Source organism: Podarcis vaucheri (assembly GCF_965113315.1).
Source record: "Podarcis vaucheri genome assembly, chromosome: 14".
Classification (NCBI taxonomy): Eukaryota; Metazoa; Chordata; class Lepidosauria; order Squamata; family Lacertidae; genus Podarcis; species Podarcis vaucheri.
The window spans coordinates 13,327,761-13,348,113 of NC_138752.1; the positions used below are offsets into that span (position 1 = coordinate 13,327,761).

A 20,353-nucleotide genomic window follows, 5' to 3' on the forward strand; every position below is an offset into this window, starting at 1 on the left:
ATGTTGTCTGTTCCCAATTGAAATCACTGAGATAATTAGCAGATCCCAGGCAATCACATGTTCTGCTATTCATATGGTCAATTGACACTTAAAAACAAACAAACCATTGCACAATTCAAGCAGGTAAGCCTGTGAATAATCTCTTCTTCCTGCTTTCCCTGGGACATATTATGAAACACAGCCTGCTTTTGTGGATAGCAAGAAAGTTGTTGATTTCACCCTGGGCCAATGTGATATAGTAGTTAGTCTGTTGGATTGGGATCTGGGAGGCCATGTGATTCAAACCCTGCTCAGCCATGAAGCTCACTGGGAAATCATGAGGCATTCATAGTCTCACAGCCTAACCTAATTTGTTGGGTTCTTGTGAGAATGGAAAGTGGAGAACAAGTGGAGCCTCCATAAGTACCTCACTATATTTCTTTATTGTCACAGTTTATTGTAATAATAATAATAAAACCACTCCTTGTTCCCCCACCCAACCATTTTATCCTTGCATCAACCTGCAAGGTGGGCAAGGCTAAGAAAGTGCATCAGGGTTCAAAATGCTTCACAGTGTAGACCTATATATGTCTATTTTGAAGTAAGCCATTGGGTCCATGGAGGCTTTGTTGTTGTTATTTAGTCGTTTAGTCGTGTCCGACTCTTCGTGACCCCATGGACCAGAGCACGCCAGGCACTCCTGTCTTCCACTGCCTCCCGCAGTTTGGTCAGACTCATGTTTGTAGCTTTGAGAACACCGTCCAACCATCTCATCCTCTGTCATCCCCTTCTCCTTGTGCCCTCCATCTTTCTCAACATCAGGGTCTTTTCCAGGGAGCCTTCTCTTCTTGTGAGGTGGCCATTGAGGCTTACTCCCAGGTAAATAGGATGGCAGCTGTGCTGCATTTCAATTCTCAGTAGAGCTTGTTGGCTCCAATCCAACACTTGAAGCACTACAGTCCGTGAGAATTTCCTAAGCTTCTTCTTTCTTGATGAATAGCCTGGTTCTCATACCTGGAACTAAAAATAAAGCAGATTCTGTCTCTTATATCTTAATAGCAGAGGCTGGAATCCCTGGTCAAACTTTACTTGGATGTAAGCCCCATTGAGGCTGTTTACTTATTATTCTTTATGTCCCACTTTTGCTCCAAGAAGTTCAAGGATGCTTCTCCCCATTGCCATTTTATCCTCACAGCACCCCTGTAAGGGAGATTAGTCTGAAGGACTGTGACTGGCCCAACGTAAGCTGGTCAGCTTGCATACTTGTATGGTGTCAGAGCCATAACTGGAGAGACTGCTGTGCCCTTGGCAGCCCTTGGCATGAACTGTATCTCTGCCCCAACCCTCCCCCCCAAAAAAAATCATTTTACCACAGTAGCCACATTGGAAACTAATACATTTTACATGACCTACAGTAAGTGTTCGGAAGCATCCAGAGTAAGGGTGAGGCAGGGAGGAAGGGTGAAAAAAAATGCACAAATTGTGCGAAATGCACAAATGTCACAAATGTGCAAAAGGGACGGGAATCTTTTCTTGTGTTTGATCTTGCTGCGACGGTGGCAGCTCAGTGATGCACGCATGTACGTCACACACTCCATAGTCTCCAGCAGTCTGCCTTCATACCACCTTGCCATTTCTCCCACCGCTCAGCTCCCAGCTCTTGTCTAAACTCACGACCTTACACAGATCACTGGAGGCAGATTTCTGGGGTGATTTTTTTTTTTTTGCAAAAAACAAAAACAAACCAACAAACCACCTCTGCCACTGTGTGCAGTGCTTTGCAGAGTCCTTGCCCTAAAGAGTTTACAACCTGAAATTCAGCACAAAGGAAATATTGGGAGGGATTAGATAGAGAAGCAATATATGCTTGTTTCTGTTCCTGCCTGGACTGATGGAATCTCCCAGTGACTTTGGCCTCATCTGCACCATACATTTAAAGCACTGTTGTATCACTTTTAATGGTTATGGTTTTGTCAGAAGTGTCCAGGGAACTATAATTGGTTAAGGGAGCTGAGAATTGTTAGGAGACCCCTCACACAGCTACAGTTGCCTGCGCCCTTGACAAACTAGTTACCAGGATTCTTGGGAGAGAAACCATGACTGTTATATTACTGTTACAGATAGGTAGCCGTGTTGGTCTGCCATAGTCAAAATAAAAAAAATTCCTTCCAGTAGCACCTTAAAGACCAACTAAGTTAGTTCTTGGTATGAGCTTTCGTGTGCATGCACACTTCTTCAGATACACTGAAACAGAAGTTGCCAGACCCTTCTATATAGTGAGAAGGTGGGGAGGGGTATTACTCAGAAGGGTGGTGGGAATGGGAGATTGGCAGATAGCTGAGATGAGCCTGTTGACGACTCTTAACGACTGTAATAGGTCTTATAGGAAAAGGCAAGGGGTGAGAAGGTGAGAAATGGCTTAGTCATGTATAATGAGATAAGAATCCAATGTCTTTGTTCATACCAGGTCTCTCCATGGTTTTAAGTTTGGTAATGAGTTGCAATTCTGCAGCTTCTCTTTCCAGTCTATTTCTGAAATTCCTTTGTAGTAAAACAGCTACTTTGAGATCTTGTATAGAATGTCCTGGGAGACTGAAGTGTTCTCCTACTGGTTTCTCTGTTTTGTGATTCTTGATGTCAGATTTATGTCCGTTTATTCTTTGGCGTAAGGTTTGGCCTGTTTGTCCAATATAGAGAGCTGAAGGACACTGTTGGCATTTGATGGCATACACAATGTTAGACGATGAGCAATGTTAGACGATGTTATATTACTGTTTGTGGAGGTGATCCGAGCCTATAGTAGATTGAAGGAACTAAGGGAGCTGTTCTCAACCTGTGGGTCCCTCCCCAGATGTTGTTGGACTACAACTCCCATCATCCCTGAGTTCTGGCCTTGCTAGCTAGGGGTGATGGGAGTTGTAGTTCAACAACATCTGGGGAGGGACCCACAGGTTGAGAAAGGCTGAACTAGGGGCTGGTGCTAACTTTTCATAGAAATGTTGGGTTTTAAGAAGGGGTATGAGGGAAGTAAGAGATGTGATGTCCCACAGGTGTTTTGGGAAGCAGCTCCAAACACACTGGGCAAGAGACTTGTGGGTGACTGAGGATGATTCATTGATTATTTAATTTCTTTACTGCTTAGTATATTAAAAAATACCGTATTTTTTGCACCATAACACTCACTTTTTTCCTCCTAGAAAGTAAGGGCAAATGTCTGTGCGTGTTATGGAGCGAATGCCTACGGATGGCGGGGTCATCTGCTGCAGTCGTGAGCAGAGGATCCATGGTTCCCCTTCCTTCCCTCCTCCGTGGCTCGCTTTGAAACAGCAAAGCGGGAGAAGAGCCGCTGAGTGGAGAGGAGAGAGGGACAGAGAGCCTGCTTGCTTTAAAGGAGCAAAGTGGGAGAGGAGAGGAGCCGCTTACACGAGTGTAAGCAGCTCCTGTCCGGTTGGCTCCTTTAAAGCAAGCAGGCTCTCTGTCCCTCTCTCCTCCCCACTCAGCTCGCTAAATAGCATTATTAGCAGCATCCTTCTCCACACACCCCATGCGTGCTCCTTGTCCCTTGAGTGCTTTTCCTTCCCTCCCCACTTAAAACGTGGTTACAAAGCACGGATCCACATGGATCCTCAGGATTTTTGCATTGGGCTACTCCAAACTCACTGTCAGATCACATGTCTGTGGCCACAGCATGAACCACAAAAATCATACATCCACTGTTTCGTTTAGAATTTTTTTTCTCTTGTTTTCCTCCTCTAAAAACTATGTGCGTGTTATGGTTAGGTGTGTGTTATAGAGCGAAAAATACGGTATCTCTGAGTGGGGTACAAAAAACTGAAGCAGCAGCAGCAGGCAACTTCAAAAAACTTCAAAAATACACAGTTGCATAAAAAAATGTTTCATTGAGACAAAATTGCTAGGATATATAAATCAATATAAATTCATTTTCCTTCTGACACACCCTCCCTTTCAGCCTATGGGCAAAGCAATTTATTTATTTAAATTGAAATACTACCCTTCATCTGTGGAACTCAGGGTGGTTCGCAATATAATATTACAATATTAAAAACACACACAAAATACATAATAAAAATAAGTACAAAATCAATAATCCTTCCCCCTCCCACAACACATTTAAAAGGGCATGGGATGCCAATCAGCCAAAGCTAGACCTGGTCTCCAGTCTTATTTATATAAATACAGGGTTGTTAAGTTGAAATTAATGGGTCTGTGTTATTCATGCGTATTAAGTTCAGTGGGTCTACTCTGAGTAGGACTAGGATGCAACCCATGGTACTGGTTAATATAAGCAAACCAAACACAAAATCTCTCCTCCTCTCTCCTCCCCAGACACTAGCAACCTTGAATCAGAGGTCAGAGTAATAAGAAAATGAATGTGAGCAAACCTTGCATTCATTTCCAGGCAGTTTGGGTCTGGAAGCTTTCTGTTGAGCATGCCGAGACTGTTGCAGTAGGGCGTGGAGGAAGAGCTCTGGTGCTGATTAAATCTGCTTAAGAGCAGAGGGCATGTCACATACACAAAGAGAGGTCGGGATTAACTAAATGAGAATGCTGACTGTTTCTTTTGACCTTGCAAAATCCAGGGAGGTGCTGATTTTCAAGGGCATCTGAGAAAAATTTAAGTGAGCCGGTTGCCAGGATTGCAAAGGTGGTAGAATTCTTTATGAAATAGATTGTTAAAGCAATTTATTTAATGCTTCGTTTTAACTTGCAGGTATTCTTAAAATAATAATCATCATCTGCTTTTATTTGTGTAAAACATAATCCTTCTGATCTAAAGGTCCCGCTGGGTAGCACTATACAGTGCGAACAATATCTGCATGCCTGGCAATAGGAGATTGATGGAGAAATTTGATTTAGTACACATAAAAAGCCAATTCTGTCAAATTCATACTTCCCAAAACAATATGTGAAACAGAAGCACAGCTGTCCTTCAAAATTTGCACTTTATCTGAATTTTGCGATGCAGTTCTCCAATCACTGTTTACAGAAGTGCATAACTTAAGGGTAAAGGTAAAGGGACCCCTGACCATTAGGTCCAGCCGTGGCTGACTCTGGGGTTGCGGCGCTCATCTCGCTTTATTGGCCGAGGGAGCTGGCATACAGCTTCCGGGTCATGTGGCCAGCATGACTAAGCCGCTTCTGGCAAACCAGAGTAGCACACAGAAATGCTGTTTACCTTCCCACTTGCACTTTGACGTGCTTTCGAACTGCAAGGTTGGCAGGAGCAGGGACCGAACAACAGGAGCTCACCCCATTGCGGGGATTCGAACCACTGACATCAGCAAGTCCTAGGCTCTGTGGTTTAACCCACAGCGCCACCTGCGTCCCCAACTTAAGGGTAGTCGTCCATAAAAATGAATATATTGGTGAAAATGACACACAAAAGTCCATTATGTTATGGAACATTATTTGCAAAAGCATGTGCATCAGTCAGAGCTGTCTACAAAACATGACCATTAAGAGCAATTTGCACTGAAATGAGGGTGAATTTTCACGAGGACCTTTTAATGCAAATTGCTGCAAAATGTGGAAAACTGAATTTAAAATTGAAAAAAATAGAACCAAAATTGACAGATACTTCCGTCCCCAGGGTAGAATAGCTTCTCCACAAGTGCAACAGCTTGTTGTTAGCAGCCTGTTCTTGTGGGCGAGATAATAATCTTTAAATTCCCATGTAGTAAGTAAATGGGATATTTTGTTGTTATTGTTGATTATTTAGATTTCTTTCCCACCTGTCATCATGATGGAAAACTAATCCTAACCCTAACCCAGCCTAATTACAACAATTTAAAAATACAGTTGGTTAAAATCAATTATAGTCCAGTGAGTATGGTGGGCTCTAATATATAGTTTTTACAGGATTGGGTAAAGAGCTGTGTCTTCATCTTAGGGCAGAAACTGCACAGTGAAGGTGCCTTCTGTGGGGAAGGGGCTGCCACAAAGAATGTCCTCTCTTGGGCTGCCATGTCCTGAACTTCTAAAGGTGGTGACCAGAGGTCAATGAGGATAGGAACTGGAGTCCCAACACCATCGGGGGAACACCAGGTTAAAAAAGGCTGTCATATACAATCTTTTCAGATGTTTCCTTAAAACATTCTTAGAGCATGCACCTTGGGTCATAGCTCAGTAGTAGACTGCATTATTTATATGATTGTTGTTGTTTAGTCGTTTAGTTGTGTCTGACTCTTCGTGACCCCATGGACCAGAGCACGCCAGGCACTCCTGTCTTCCACTCCCTCCCGCAGTTTGGTCAAACTCATGCTGGTAGCTTCTTTACAGCATTGGACTTCCCTTTCGCTTCCAGGCATATCCACAACTGAGTGACCTTTTGGGTTTGGCCCAGCCACTTCATCAGTTCTAAATCTACTTGTACTTGCCCTCCGCTCTTCCTCAGTAGCATGTTGGGTGCCTTCCGACCTGAGGGGCTCATCTTCCAGCGTCATAACTTTTATATGCCTGTTGTCTTTGTCCATGGAGTTTTCTTGGCAGGGATACTGGAGTGGCTTGCCGGTTCCTGCTCCAGGTGGATCACGTTTGGTCAAAACTCTCCACTATGACCTGTCCATCTTGGGTGGCCCTGCACAACATAGCTCATAGCTTCTCTGAGTTATTCAAGCCCCTTCGCCACGGCAAGGCAGTGATCCATAAAGGGGGATTTATATGATAGAATCCTAGAATTGTAGAGTTGGAAGGGACTGTGAGGGCCATCTAGTCCAACCCCTTGCAATGTATGAATCTTTTGCCCAGCGTGGGGTTTGAACCCACAACCCTGAGATCAAGAGTCTTATGCTTTACCAGCTGAGCTTAATCCCTGTCACTTATAGTTAAAGTATATTCAGCCTTTTGAAATAACAATTCAATTATGCATTTGCAGCAAAAGAGCTTCCCTCCCATTTGCAATATGCTCTGGATGGAATTTGTTACTTGCTTATGCCATAGCCACAGATGTCATACAGTGCAATGATAGAGCAAGGCAAGACAGCTAATGGTTTGGTTCCACTTGCAACCATTTTGCTTGTTTTATAACTGTCACAGTTTTATCTGGTTTGGTTTTTTTAATTGTATCTTATGATGTTGTAACTTTGTGGGACCTTGCAATGAAATGCAAAATCAATCAATCAATCAAACAAACAAACGAATAGCAAATAAACACAGGGTTGCTATATTGTCGGGTTTTACCTACCGGTGTCCATTTGCACCATGTTCAGGCCCAGATTCCCAGTGACCATTAAAGATAGAATGCTCATCTTTAGTCCATGTAGAACCAGTGATATGCACCTATTCAGGATTACATACTGGGTCTTTTTTCCTGTCTGATCAGAAAGGCTTAGTGCAGGTTACAATATCAAACCAAATCCCCTGTCAAGTAGCAAAGCTTATACCATTGTTACAAATGAAATTGTGGTGGCCACCCAGGCTAAGGTGGTAGGATGCTTAAGGTTACCAATGGCTGAGTGAGATCTGAACTAGGGACTCTTTTACTTCCAGCTTATTTTCTGAACCAATGAGAACACAGAAACACGGGGAGCTTTCTTCTACAGAACCAAACTATTGGTCAGTTGTGCTCAGTGTTGTGAACACTGACTGGTGCTACCACTGAGCTATGATCCTTCCTCTATCAGTGCTATGCCACCTAGCTTTGATGATTAATCTTATTGCCCAGCTTTTCTGTTTCCTGGCTCTGTTCACCTTACTCCCTATGCCCCAGGGATGTGGGTCTTTTTAGTGTCCAAGAGGAGAGACAGAGACTCAGAGGTGGCAGTAGAAGACCCAAACACCCACCTCCTGGCATCAAGCTGTTACAGCTTGCATCTCTCTCTCAGCTTTGGGATGCTTAAAAGGACCTGCAGTCTTGGGTGTGGAAGGGAGAATTTGTTATCTTATGGGGGGCATCAAAGGAGCCTCTGTGTTGCATTATTATTTTTATCTAAGCTGTGTTGGATGATTCTTCAGGATTGAGAGGTCAGCTGGACATCAGATAAATAAATGGCGCTATTAATTCCAACTTGGAAATACATTTTATAAAAGCATTGGGGTTGTTGTGCAATGCTTGTATCTCCCTTTTGCTCTTAATATCCTCCTCTCTACCCCCCTCCCCATTTTCTCTTAGTATCTCAGAGATCATAATATTTTATTCTCTCTCCTCTTTATTTACTCTCCCTTTTAATGCCATCTTCTAGTGTGCCCTACATTATGATTCCTCCTTGGTGCATCAGGCCAATTCTTGGACGTTCTGAATATATTATTCCTACTGATCGTTATTTCATTTTCAATCTAATCAATTCCAAATCCAATGTTCCATTTGCTCACAGGTTCCCATAGCTAACTTGATCAATTCTTTCTTATGTTGCTCAATCAATCATGCCTTGGGTCATCCTTCCAGTCCTTGAACAACATTAATTACATAGGAACCGTATCCAATATAGCCAACCATTCCTCACTGCGACTTTCCCACCGTGCTCAATTAAGGACAAGTTAATGGCGTGATGGGACTGAACAAAGGGTGCCATGGTGTGATGGTGACTTGAGTCGCATTGATGCTTTGGACAGCTTCATAGTTATTTTCAACATCTGGTGCTTATTTTATGATGGATTGGCCACATTCCCTTATGGACATCCCTTGTGGGGTCTGCATGTCAGTGTGGGCAGAGGCAAAAGTGAGTGAAGAACTAATGCAATACTTCCCTTTGTGTGGCTGGAATGAAGCCTGCTGTGCAGTCGGAAAGACATCATAGAATCATAGAGTTGGAATAGACCACAAGGGCCATCGAGTCCAACCCCCTGCCAAGCAGGAAACACCATCAGAGCACTCCTGACATATGGTTGTCAAGCCTCTGCTTAAAGACCTCCAAAGTAGGAGACTCCACCACACTCCTTGGCAGCAAATTCCGCTGTCGAACAGCTCTTACTGTCAGGAAGTTCTTCCTAATGTTTAGGTGGAATCTTCTTTCTTGTAGTTTGGATCCATTGCTCCGTGTCCGCTTCTCTGGAGCAGCAGAAAACAACCTTTCTCCCGCCTCTATGTGACATCCTTTTATATATTTGAACATGGCTATCATATCACCCCTTAACCTCCTCTTCTGCAGGCTAAACATGCCCAGCTCCCTTAGCCGTTCCTCATAAGGCATCGTTTCCAGGCCTTTGACCATTTTGGTTGCCCTCCTCTGGACACGTTCCAGTTTGTCAGTGTCCTTCTTGACATCTCCCTCTATCTGGTTTAGCAAGAGGCAGCATCACAGTTCTGTGACATATTCCAGACAGGCTAAAGCACTTAAGGAGGCGGTGGAGCAGGGCTTGTGAGGGATATGCTCAGGGGAGAATCGTGAGGGCCAGGCGGCCCTAAAACCAGAGGTTCCACACCCCTGTGTCAGCAGATAATATCCCATAATGCCATGTTACCTTGGGCATGCCTTGTATGTATCTTTACTAGAAACGATAAACCAGAGCAGACATTATTGCAACGGGCACAGTTGCTTTATAAACAACAATATGACTTTGCTTCATTTGAGGAAATGGGTGAAAACTAATTAATGCTGATACTATCTTGCTCGCTTTGGGGGATTAGCGAGAACAGCACAGTATACTATTATGATGAAAAATACTGTGGTACATAAAATGGTGTGAAATAAGTGTGAGTGGCTGGGAGCGCCAGTTACAGAAATGCAGGGGAGTAAAATGGTGTGTTTTTAGAAATTACATAGGCCATGTAAACCACATTGTCTTGACCGTAAGCTTAAACAGTTCCCAATAGAGATACAGATAGGTATTGTATATAGGTTGACCCTTGGGAGTTCTGTAGGGAAACTGCAGCACACCAGGAACGGAGGAGGTATCACATGCAAATAGTTTGGGCCTCGTTAGAACTGTAGGTGAGCAAGAGGTCTGGCATGCAATAGTTACCTCTCTTGATGGAGAAGGAGCAAAAGGAAGCAGTTCCTTGATTTGTCCCTCTGATCTATGACAACATGGGCAAAGCTGGGTCCAAGACCCTGTGATGGTTTTGAGTGGTGGAATCTCTGAAAGTTAGGAAGAATCTGTTTCTGCTTCCTGCCATGCAGATCCATCTGGCCTTCAGACTTCCTTTGCCAGAAAGGCCCAGAGTTATCCTACCTATATAGTGGTACCTTGGGTTAAGAACTTAATTCATGCTGGAGGTCCGTTCATAACCTGAAACTGTTCTTAACCTGAGGTACTACTTTAGTTAATGGGGCCTCCCGCTGCTGCCGCGCCACCAGAGCAGGATTTCTGTTCTCATCCTGAAGCAAAGTTCTTAACCTGAGGTGCTATTTCTGTGTTAGCAGAGTCTGTAATCTGAAGCGTCTGTAACCTGAAGCATCTGTAACCCGAGGTACCACTGTACTTGGTTCCATCCTGGGTTCCTTGAGGTGGGAAGATTCCTTTCAGGTGACTCTGGCTTGTGGTTCCTTGCAAGGATACTGCCTATTAAAAAAACATGTCTGAGAAGCAAGGAGATGTGGAAATAAAATAAGGGGGATTAGCTAGGCAGAAGGAAGAAATGTTTTCTGTCCACAAGGTTGGAGCAAGCTTGGAAAAGAATCACGCAGAGCTGTCTTCTGGAAAGAAGGATGGGCTATGGAACAGCTTGAGTGGAAAAGATTGAGCTATTTTCATACCACCCTTCATCCAATGATCACAGGGTGGTTTACCATATAAAAACACAAAATACATAACATAGTAACAAACAAAAGCAAAACCTCCTCCCAGGTACTGAGAGATCTCCATTTATAGCAGGCATGGCCAAACTTGGCCCTCCAGCTGTTTTGGGACTACATTTCCCATCATCCCTGACCACTGGTCCTGTTAGTTATGGATGATGGGAGTTGTAGTCCCAAACCAGCTGGAGGGCCAAGTTTGGCCATGCCTGATTTATAGGAAAGAGGCTTCCTGGTGGGTATTAGCTCTAACACAGAAGGCAATCTCCTGAAGGACAGGGCTGGGTGACAGGGACATTTCATGGTAATTTAACCAAAGTACTGAGCTCCTGTCTTCCGGTCCCTGCTCCTGCCCACCTAGCAGTTCGAAAGCACCCCTAAGTGCAAGTAGATAAATAGGTACCGCTTTATAGCGGGAAGGTAAACGGTGTTTCCGTGCGCTGCGCTGGTGCTGGCTCGCCAGCTGCAGCTTCGTCACGCTGGCCACGTGACCTGGAAGTGTCTCCGGACAGCGCTGGCCCCCGGCCTCTTAAGTGAGATGGGTGCACAACCCTAGAGTCGGACACGACTGGCCCATACGGGCAGGGGTACCTTTACCTTTACCCTTTTACTGAGTTTTTATAGTCATACCAGTACATCCTTCATGCTGCGTAGTGGCAGAGTAGTCATGAAGGTTATCTGGCCAATAAGAACTCACAGCCAGGTGACTGAAGGGTGTTTCACAGAGAATAGTGGAGGCATTTCCCCAAAAATGAAAATTGAGACTTAGTCCAATCACTGGGAGAAGTGCTTTTTGAAGGATGCCTTATTGCTACTGCCCAGGGTTAACGAATGTTAAGTAAAGCCATCTTCTTGCGTTCAATATGGCAGAGGTTCAAGGGAATGACTAATTTGTTTTGCACTGAGGTGATCCACTATGCATATATGTTGTCGCAGGGAAATTTATCTGTGCAGCAGCTACTATGGAGAGGATATCTGGTACAAACCAATAGTGCTTCCTCCAGAGGAATGATGCCTTCAAGGCTTGAGCTTTGCTTATTAGTGCCATGCTTATTGCTCAGAACAAAGCCAAAAACATCACATGGATCCAGGGGATGTGCAGAATTCCAGCTGAACTGAGCTTCTCTGTAGCAATGGCTGGCTGGGGTCCTGTACATGGCAGGGATCCCAAGCTTGGCAAGGAGTAGAGGTGAGATGGCAGAAATGTCATCCTAATATCCCACCAGCCAGGCAGCACCGGTCCTAATGCTACTTAGTGTGAGATAAACATGAAATGGCAGTAAACTGCCAGTGGCTGATATTGCTATTAGCTGATTTAGTACAATTGCTAAGACTAAAATTATGTGTCAGAAAATCCCTGGTTTGAGTCTTCTCTCTGTGCATTCTCTTGGACTCCCTCCCATTTGCAGCACGATGCTAATAATAAGCAGTAATAATTGCTGATTTGGCATAATGGCTAAGAGATAGATCAATGCATTGGGAAATCCCTTCCTTGAATCTTGTCTTTGCGCTTGCACTCAGCCTCCCTCCCATTGGTAGTATAGTGGTAATAGTAATAAATAATAAGAGCTGATTTAGCTAAGTGAATAATGTGTGTATCGGGAAATCCCTGGCTTTCATATTGTGTCAAAACGTCTTTTCTGTTGGTATTAGTACTGGCCTGTCTTGTTTATGTTGCTTCTAGTGCTGAGCAGAAGTGTTTAGTCTCAGTGACTTTCACTAAAAAAAGGCAAAGGATGGGGGCGGGATACCCCAAAGATTGGATTGATCTTAGGAGAAGTTCTAATGGATGTATCCAAAGTAGTGCTAAGATGAAGTCACTTAGCAGTATACCGACGGCAAAACATTTTATGCTAGTGAAATGTTGTTGGTTAAGCAGGTTTCTGGCAACTTCATTGCACAAGAAATTGCACATTCAGTTGCACAGTGAGTTTCTGCTTGCTGGTGCATTGTTGTTCTTGTTTAGTCATTTAGTCGTGTCCAACTCTTCGTGACCCCATGGACCAGAGCACGCCAGGCCCTCCTGTCTTCCACTGCCTCCCGCAGTTTGGTCAAACTCATGCTGGTAGCTTCAAGAACACCGTCCAACTATCTCGACCTCTGTCGTCCACTTCTCCTTGTGCCCTCCATCTTTCCCAACATCAGGGTCTTTTCCAGGGAGTCTTCTCTTCTCATGAGGTGGCCAAAGTATTGGAGCCTCAGCTTCAGGATCTGTCCTTCCAGTGAGGACTCAGGGCTGATTTCCTTCAGAATGGAGAGGTTTGAACAGCTGGTGCATTATATCCACCCATTGTACAACATTATAACTCACCTGTCCATTAGTGCGAGAGCCCCTGTGATAGTGAACAGGGAACACTGGGTTACTTTTAAAGGTGGGTGACTAAGGTTCTCTCCCTCCCCCTCCCTCTCTCTCCCCCTTTCCCCCCTCTCTTTTATCAGAAAAGCACCTTATCACTTCAAGCCATAACTTGGCTGCTCTCAGCAGCTCTGGCTTCCCTGGGGTATTCTTGGCGGGGGAGGAGGGAGATGGTTGCCTTCACTGGCCAATGGGCGCCAATCTGTCCCCACAATAATATCTCTGGGCACAGTGCTGCTTCCTGAGTTAGTATCACTCTCACTGGTGTATTCTGCCCTGTATGTCCTCTATCTGAAATACAGCATGCTTAATCCATCTAGAGGAGCTCCTGTGCCTCTAAATTCCATCTGCTTTGGCCAAAAGTTTAGAAAAGGTTACGGCCTTTCTTTTCTTCATTGTAGTGAATTCCTCACCCTTTATATTCCTCATTGTAGTGAATAAGGAGCATGGAGTTTCATTCTATACAAAGTAGATATTGCAAGCTTGAAGTTAGGCCGCCCCTGCAGTAAAATGATGCCATTTCGTGCCTCTATGGATCTTGTCACATAATTCAAGCCGTGCTTTGCTAAAATGTCACGTCAGTGCCCTGAAAAATACAAGCAGAATTGAAAAAGATGAAAGCTGAGATGATTCTTGTGCCAGATAAAAAGGACACATGCTTAAATCATATAGGGTTGAGTGTCCGTTCTCTGTCCCATTATTGTTACATGAGTACAGTGGTACCTTGGGGTAAGAACTTAATTCGTTCTGGAGGTCCATTCTTAAGCTGATACTGTTCTTAACCTGAGGCACCACTTTAGCTAATGGGGCCTCCCACTGCCACCGTGCCACCGCTGCGCGATTTATGTTCTCATCCTGAAGCAAAGTTCTTAACCCGAGGTACTGTTTCTGGGTTAGCGGAGTCTGTAACCTGAAGCATCTGTAACCTGAAGTGTCTGTAACCCGAGGTACCACTGTATAGGAGTAAAGGAACACAGGAAGCTGTCTTAATATGAGCCAGATTATTGGTTTATCTAGCTCAGTGTCATCTGATGGACAGTGGCTTTCCAGGGTTTGGGGCAGGAGACTCAGCACTACCTGGAGATGCCAGGATTGAACCAGAGGCCTTCTGCTTGCAAGAAAGATGTTCTACCATTGACCTATGGTCCCTGCATTCTGCTTTGCTCGCCTTCCTGTTTAACTCGGAGAACTTCTTAACATAATTTCAACACTGATGTGCGTATGCACAATTTACCTGCAGTTTTCATCTTTCATTCCCTCCCCCTTTCTACTCACAGGCTACTGATGCATCCACGTGCACCTAACAGACATTGAACAAAACAGCACAAAAAAGGCACCTTGATGTGATCACTGAAAACTGCGTGCACAGAACAGTCTGAACAAAGTTCAGCACCTGAGAACAGAAGAATGGCGGATAGCTAAAGGGTTGGTGTCACTCTGGAAACGAGATCAGGTAATTTTTTAATATATATATAAAACCCTGGAAGTTTTCAGGGAATTGGGGAGGGAGAGAATGGCATAAGGATCCTTAAAATCACTGCCTTTCCCCCTTTAAAATGTACACATAGGCAGTGAGTGGGAAAGGGTGAGCCTGCTACTTGCATACATTTCTAAAATGAGAAGGTGGTGGTGTGGTTGGCGTACATGCCCACACCCTTTATATCTGATTTCATACATCTGTCATTGGGATAAAATGTGAGGGTTAAAACACACAAACACACCCACCTGCACCGAGATCCTTGAAAGAAGGGGCAGAACAAGCATGTAATTAAATCAACCAGTCATTGTCCATTTGGAAGGAGATGCCAGGAACTGAATCTAGGACTTTCTGTATGCAGTTTGTGTGTTATGCCATTGAGGTTCGTTATTTCTTTTTCAGGTTGAGCAACTGGTGTGTTTGGGGGGGCATGCGCGCGCATGCACACACACACACACACACCTTGACCAATGATGCCTTTGTCATGTTACTGTACTTTCATCTCTCTCTAAAAAAGTTATCAGTTGTCTCCATCATTAGGGGTTGGGTTTTGGTGTTTTTTTTTGTCATTTAAAAATTGGCAGTCATCCTGAGGCTGCTTCCCATATTGTGGCTTCTCCTGCCGGCTGCATGTTTAGTTTTTAAGTGGTGGAAAAGCTCCAGGGAAATTGATCTGTCTTCCAGCCCCAAACTCATAGAAAGATGAACATCTGGCAGTAACGGATGTGGGCAACCAGCCGGAAAGGATCCTGGTGTTCCATCCTGTTCCTGCCAGGTATAGGAATAAACATCCTAATCCTCAGCATTTTCAGCTGTTGAATTTCCCCAAAAACGCTTTTGCAATGTCCTGTTGGTGTTGCAAGGATGCCGTCTTCCACATTTCTTTTGGATGGGACTGTTCCTAATTACTGGTTTCTTGGAAAGTCCAGCATTAAGATATTGGGGGGGGGGGATTTTGTGACTATAAACTTAGGGCACACATTAGCATCAAACTGATGGTGCAATAGGCAAGCTATTGTGAACACTGGAACAAATAGGTTTAGTATCTCAAGTAAACGTGGCCTGAAATTTTCATCTCACCAGTGGTTTTCTCTGGAAAAGGTTTTGGAAGGGGTCAGGTGAAAGGGAGGGTAAATAAATTGATGAGGGAGGGAGAAAGCTCCCAATTTTCTTCAAGAAATAAGCAGGTGTAGTAATTCCACCCTAAAAAAAACAACAAAAAATTGTATCCAGTTGCAAGTAATTGTGGGTCTTCATGTCCCCATAACTCACCCTGGGAGCAGTGTTGCAAGAAGACATAAGGTCCCTGCAGATGTTCCTTTTATTGTGCAATCATGATTATTTGTGCCCATCACGGCAATCCCTCTTTTCAATACTGTTTGCACTTGCAAAAGTTTTCGGGTGGACATACTGCTTGGTTTCTAACTTACGCGTGTCCTGTAGGTTCCTGCTGAAATCCTTTGGCTTCTCATACAACCAATTTGTTGTTGGGTTTTTGTCCTGCTTTTGTTGCACTCTAGTGCAACAGTTCCCATCTGGATGGTAATAATGTGCCAACACTGGGAAGCATTGCAGAACAACTAAAGCAGAGTGATGTGTGGACATTCCAGTATCAGTCCCTCACTATTGAGGCATGTGCAGAATCCACCTGCGAAACTCCCCACCAATCTGGAGGGGTTCATAGTGTCCCACCTAGGAAGCGATATTGGGGTATGACTGCTTCCAGGCTGCTACTTGTTGTGAAGATAATAAGATCCTGTTGGATCAGGACAGGGGCTCACCTATTGCAACATCTTGTTCTTACATTGACCGGCCAGATGCCTGTGAGATGCCTTCAAACAGGACTTGAGTAAAACAGCACTCTCTTGCAGTTTCCAGAATCACAGAATTCTAGAGTTGGAAGGGACCACAAGGGTCATCTAGCCCAACCCTTGCAATTCAGGAATCTTTTGCCTAACATGGGGGTCAAACCCACGACCCCGAGATCAAGAGTCTCATGCTCTGCTAGCTGAGCTACCAAGTATTCAGGTGCATGCCACCTCCAACTGGAGAGGTAGAATGTATCCGCCGGGTTAGTAGCCATTGATAGTCTTAGCAACTGCGGATTTATCGAATCGTCCTTCAAAGCCATCCAAGTTGGTTGCCATGACTACCTCTTCTGTCAGCAAATTCCATAGTTTTAACTTTCTTTTCTTTCAGCGTCTTTCGACACTTGGCTTCCTTGTTATGCCTGCAAGCTTTAGTCTATCCACTTTCTATACACCATGAAAAAATTTATGCACTTCTATCGCGTCTCATATTACTCACCTTTTCTCTAAACTAAAAAGTCCCAAATGCTGTAAGATTTCCTCACGGGGAGCTGTTCCATACCCTTGATCATTCTGGTTGCCCTTTTCTGAACTTTTTCCAACTCTACAGAATCCCCTCTTTTTCTTTTTCTTTTTCAAGATAGCGAGAGATCTTTCTTCTAAAAAAAGGAAAGAAGAGCTGCTGTCGTTGTTTACCCCAGTAAAGGTAAAGGGACCCCTGACCATTAGGTCCAGTCATGACCGACTCTGGGGTTGCGGCGCTCATCTCGCTCTATGGGCCGAGGGAGCCGGCATACAGTTTCCGGGTCATGTGGCCAGCATGACTAAGCCGCTTCTGGTGAACCAGAGCAGCACACGGAAACGCTGTTTACCTTCCCGCCAGAGCGGTTCCTATTTATCTACTTGCACTTTGACATGCTTTCGAACTGCTAGGTTGGCAGGAGCTGGGACTGAGCAACTGGAGCTCACCCCGTCACAGGGATTCGAACCGCTAACCTTCTGATCGGCAAGTCCTAGGCACTGTGGTTTAACCCACAGTCCATCTGTATCCCTACCTTACTGTGTTTACCCCAGTAAACCTCCGTAAATATATTTTTAGCACCCTGCACAGCCCACATACCCAAATACCTGAAATCTCCACCCACTTCCACAATTTGCAAATTTTGGCTCGGCTCTAGTTTCAAGAGGGATTTTCCCCTCCCTGCTCCCAACCTCCAACTAACTTCCTGCTCTCTGCTGTGCTGGCTGAGGCTGATGGGAGTTGTAGTCTTAAACATCCAGAGAGCGCCAAGTTGGGGAAGGCTGAATTAAGCACTTGGGAATGTTCTGGGTGATTTGAGCAAGACTCGCCAAATACATGTGCATTTGGGGAAGAGGTTGAGGTGTGTGACATCAACAGCCAAGGATTTGGCAGTTTGTATGAGATTCCAAAGGACTGCAAGAAGAACAAACCTATCCATTCTTAAGGAAATCAGCCCTGAGTGATCACTGGAAGGACAGATCATGAAGCTGAGGCTCCAATACTTTGGCCACCTCATGAGAAAAGAAGACTCCCTGGAAAAGAAAAGATGGAGGGCACAAGGAGAAGGGGGCGACAGAGAGCAAGATGGTTGGACAGTGTTCTCGAAGCTGCCAGCATGAGTTTGACCAAACTGTGGGAGGCAGTGGAAGACAGGAGTGCCTGGCGTGCTCTGGTCCATGGGGTCACAAAGAGTCGGACACGACTAAACAACTAAACAACAACAACAACAATTCTAGTTGAAATGTGTTTTTTTTCTAAATTATTTATTATTTTAATTTATTGCCTGCCCTTGACCCTAAGGTTGCAGGGTGGATTGCAACAATTTAAAACACAACATTAAAAAACAATTTTTAGAAATACAATCTAAAAGTAACATTGATAAAGAGCAACACAAGTTTTTCCCCAATTACTTTTAAAATTCCAATCTTTCTGCATTTAAAATCTTCTTTTTTCTAAAATTGAGATTTCCTCTCCTATGTCATGGGATGCATCCGGTAGGGAAATGGTTTGGTAACATATTATTTGCTACTTGAAAGTGAGATGGAGTAAGAATCCAAAACATCTAAATCTCCCCAAACCTATTTATCTGAGAGAATAGCATTATGTGTTTTTATGCATGTAATCAGTTTGCTATCTCTCCTCCCCCCAGCTTTGATTCACTCATCTCATTATTTGCTGCCTCTGAAACTTTACTTGCTTCCATTTATGCCCAAATTGGGGTGGGGGTTGTTCTTTCTCCCGCATTTTCTCTGTGCTTAAAACTTGCAGAGATTGCTTTCTAAGTAGACTCTTTAATTTTTGCGTGCAGCAGAAGGAGGAACGCGGCTCGTTTGGCGTTCTGCTTGCTTCTTAAGTGAAATGGTGCGCCTCCCTTGCTCCTCTTGCATTGCGTTTAATGTGCTGCAGTATGTCGCTCAACAGATGTGCCTGCACTCGGAGCTCTGCTGAACGCGTTGTCACAGTTTTTACACTCTGGCAGACAGTTCGACACTGGGAAAAAACAGTGGCTGTCAAATGAATTTTCTTGATTGCTTTGCCGGATGTGCAAAGTAGTTTTTAAAATGTCATAATTACCTCTCTAAAGAAGAGGAGGAGAAAAGCCAATAATCTCCCTCCTCATTTTCATTTGGGTAGAAGAGAAACAATGTAAAGTCAGCTGGCATGTTTGCAGGAATGAAATCCTCTAATAAGTAAGGCTATCAACCAGATTTATAATTTATCTGATTTGTTGTTGTTTAGTCGTTTAGTGGTGTCCGACTCTTCGTGACCCCATGGACCAGAGCACGCCAGGTACTCCTGTCTTCCACTGCCTCCCGCAGTTTGGTCAAACTCATGTTAGTAACTTTGAGAACACTGTCCAACCATCTCCTCCTCTGTTGTCCCCTTCTCCTTGTGCCCTCCATCTTTCCCAACATCAGGGTCTTTTCCAGGGAGTCTTTTCTTCTCATGAGGTGGTCAAAGTATTGGAGTCTCACCTTCAGGATCTGTGCTTCCAGTGAGCACTCAGGGCTGATTTCCTTCAGAATGGATAGGTTTGATCTTCTTGCAGTCCATGGGACTCTCAAGAGTCTCCTCCAACACCATAATTCAAAAGCATCAATTCTTCGGCGTTCATGGTCCAGCTCTCACTTCGATACATCACTACTGGGAAAACCATAGCTTTAACTATACGGACCTTTGTTGGCAAGGTGATGTCTCTGCTTTTTAAGATGCTGTCTAGGTTTGCCATCACTTTTCTCCCAGGAAGCGGGCATATTTTAATTTCGTGACTGCTGTCACCATCTGCAAGTTTATTTAATCCAGGGTTTCACAGAGTGGTTGGTGATGACCCCCTGGGGTTGATGGGACCGTGAAAAGGGGGGGATAAAGACCTAGAGGTCAAAAGACGGGGGTCAAAAAGAGTCCTGTGGTGGTAAAGAGGTTCATGAAATGGGCCTCAGAATTGAAGAGCATGGACATGTACAGAGTGCACCTCCTTTGCCTGTGATGAACCAATGTATTTTTAATTTTCATTTATTTTCCATCTTTCCCTTAGAACCAGGACACAATGTATTTAATAAGACAAAATCCACAATACAATTCTCAGGCCATGCTGCTTTATTGTTAAACAAATGTATACAGTGCAGAGTTTCACTTTTTAAGGTAATTATATATGTTGATTATATATTGATATTTCTCGAGTTAATTTCATTTACATTGCTAAGAATTTGGGTGTGGGGTCAACAACCACATTATAAGCTCATCAAGAGGACAATGAATGCAGAAGTTTAGGAAATCCTGGTTTATATGTACTAACATTAAAAAACAATCAACATTTTAAAGACAAAGTGTTAGCACCCTGTTAATCTGGGATTCCTTTTTTTAGTTTATTAAAACTCTTTTTGATTGATGGACCTAGCTGATTAAAGACTGCAGCCCTAGCAACAAACAAAACTTTGAAAATGCTGAGCAGTAGTTTTAATCCCAGCAGTCTGCAGTTTACGAAGATGAATATGCATAAGAAAAGGTCATTTTCAA

At 44.0% G+C, this 20,353-nt stretch overlaps 1 protein-coding gene across 1 annotated transcript in view; it reads left to right on the plus strand.

Moving 5' to 3' along the window:
* The window catches only part of SEMA6D (semaphorin 6D), a 450,579-nt gene that overhangs the window by 6,420 nt on the left and 423,806 nt on the right, over nt 1-20,353 (plus strand). Inside the window, exon 2 of the mRNA XM_082198353.1 lies at nt 14,307-14,482. The gene's annotated coding sequence lies outside the window, so the exon portion shown is untranslated. The remainder of the gene's footprint in view (nt 1-14,306; nt 14,483-20,353) is intronic.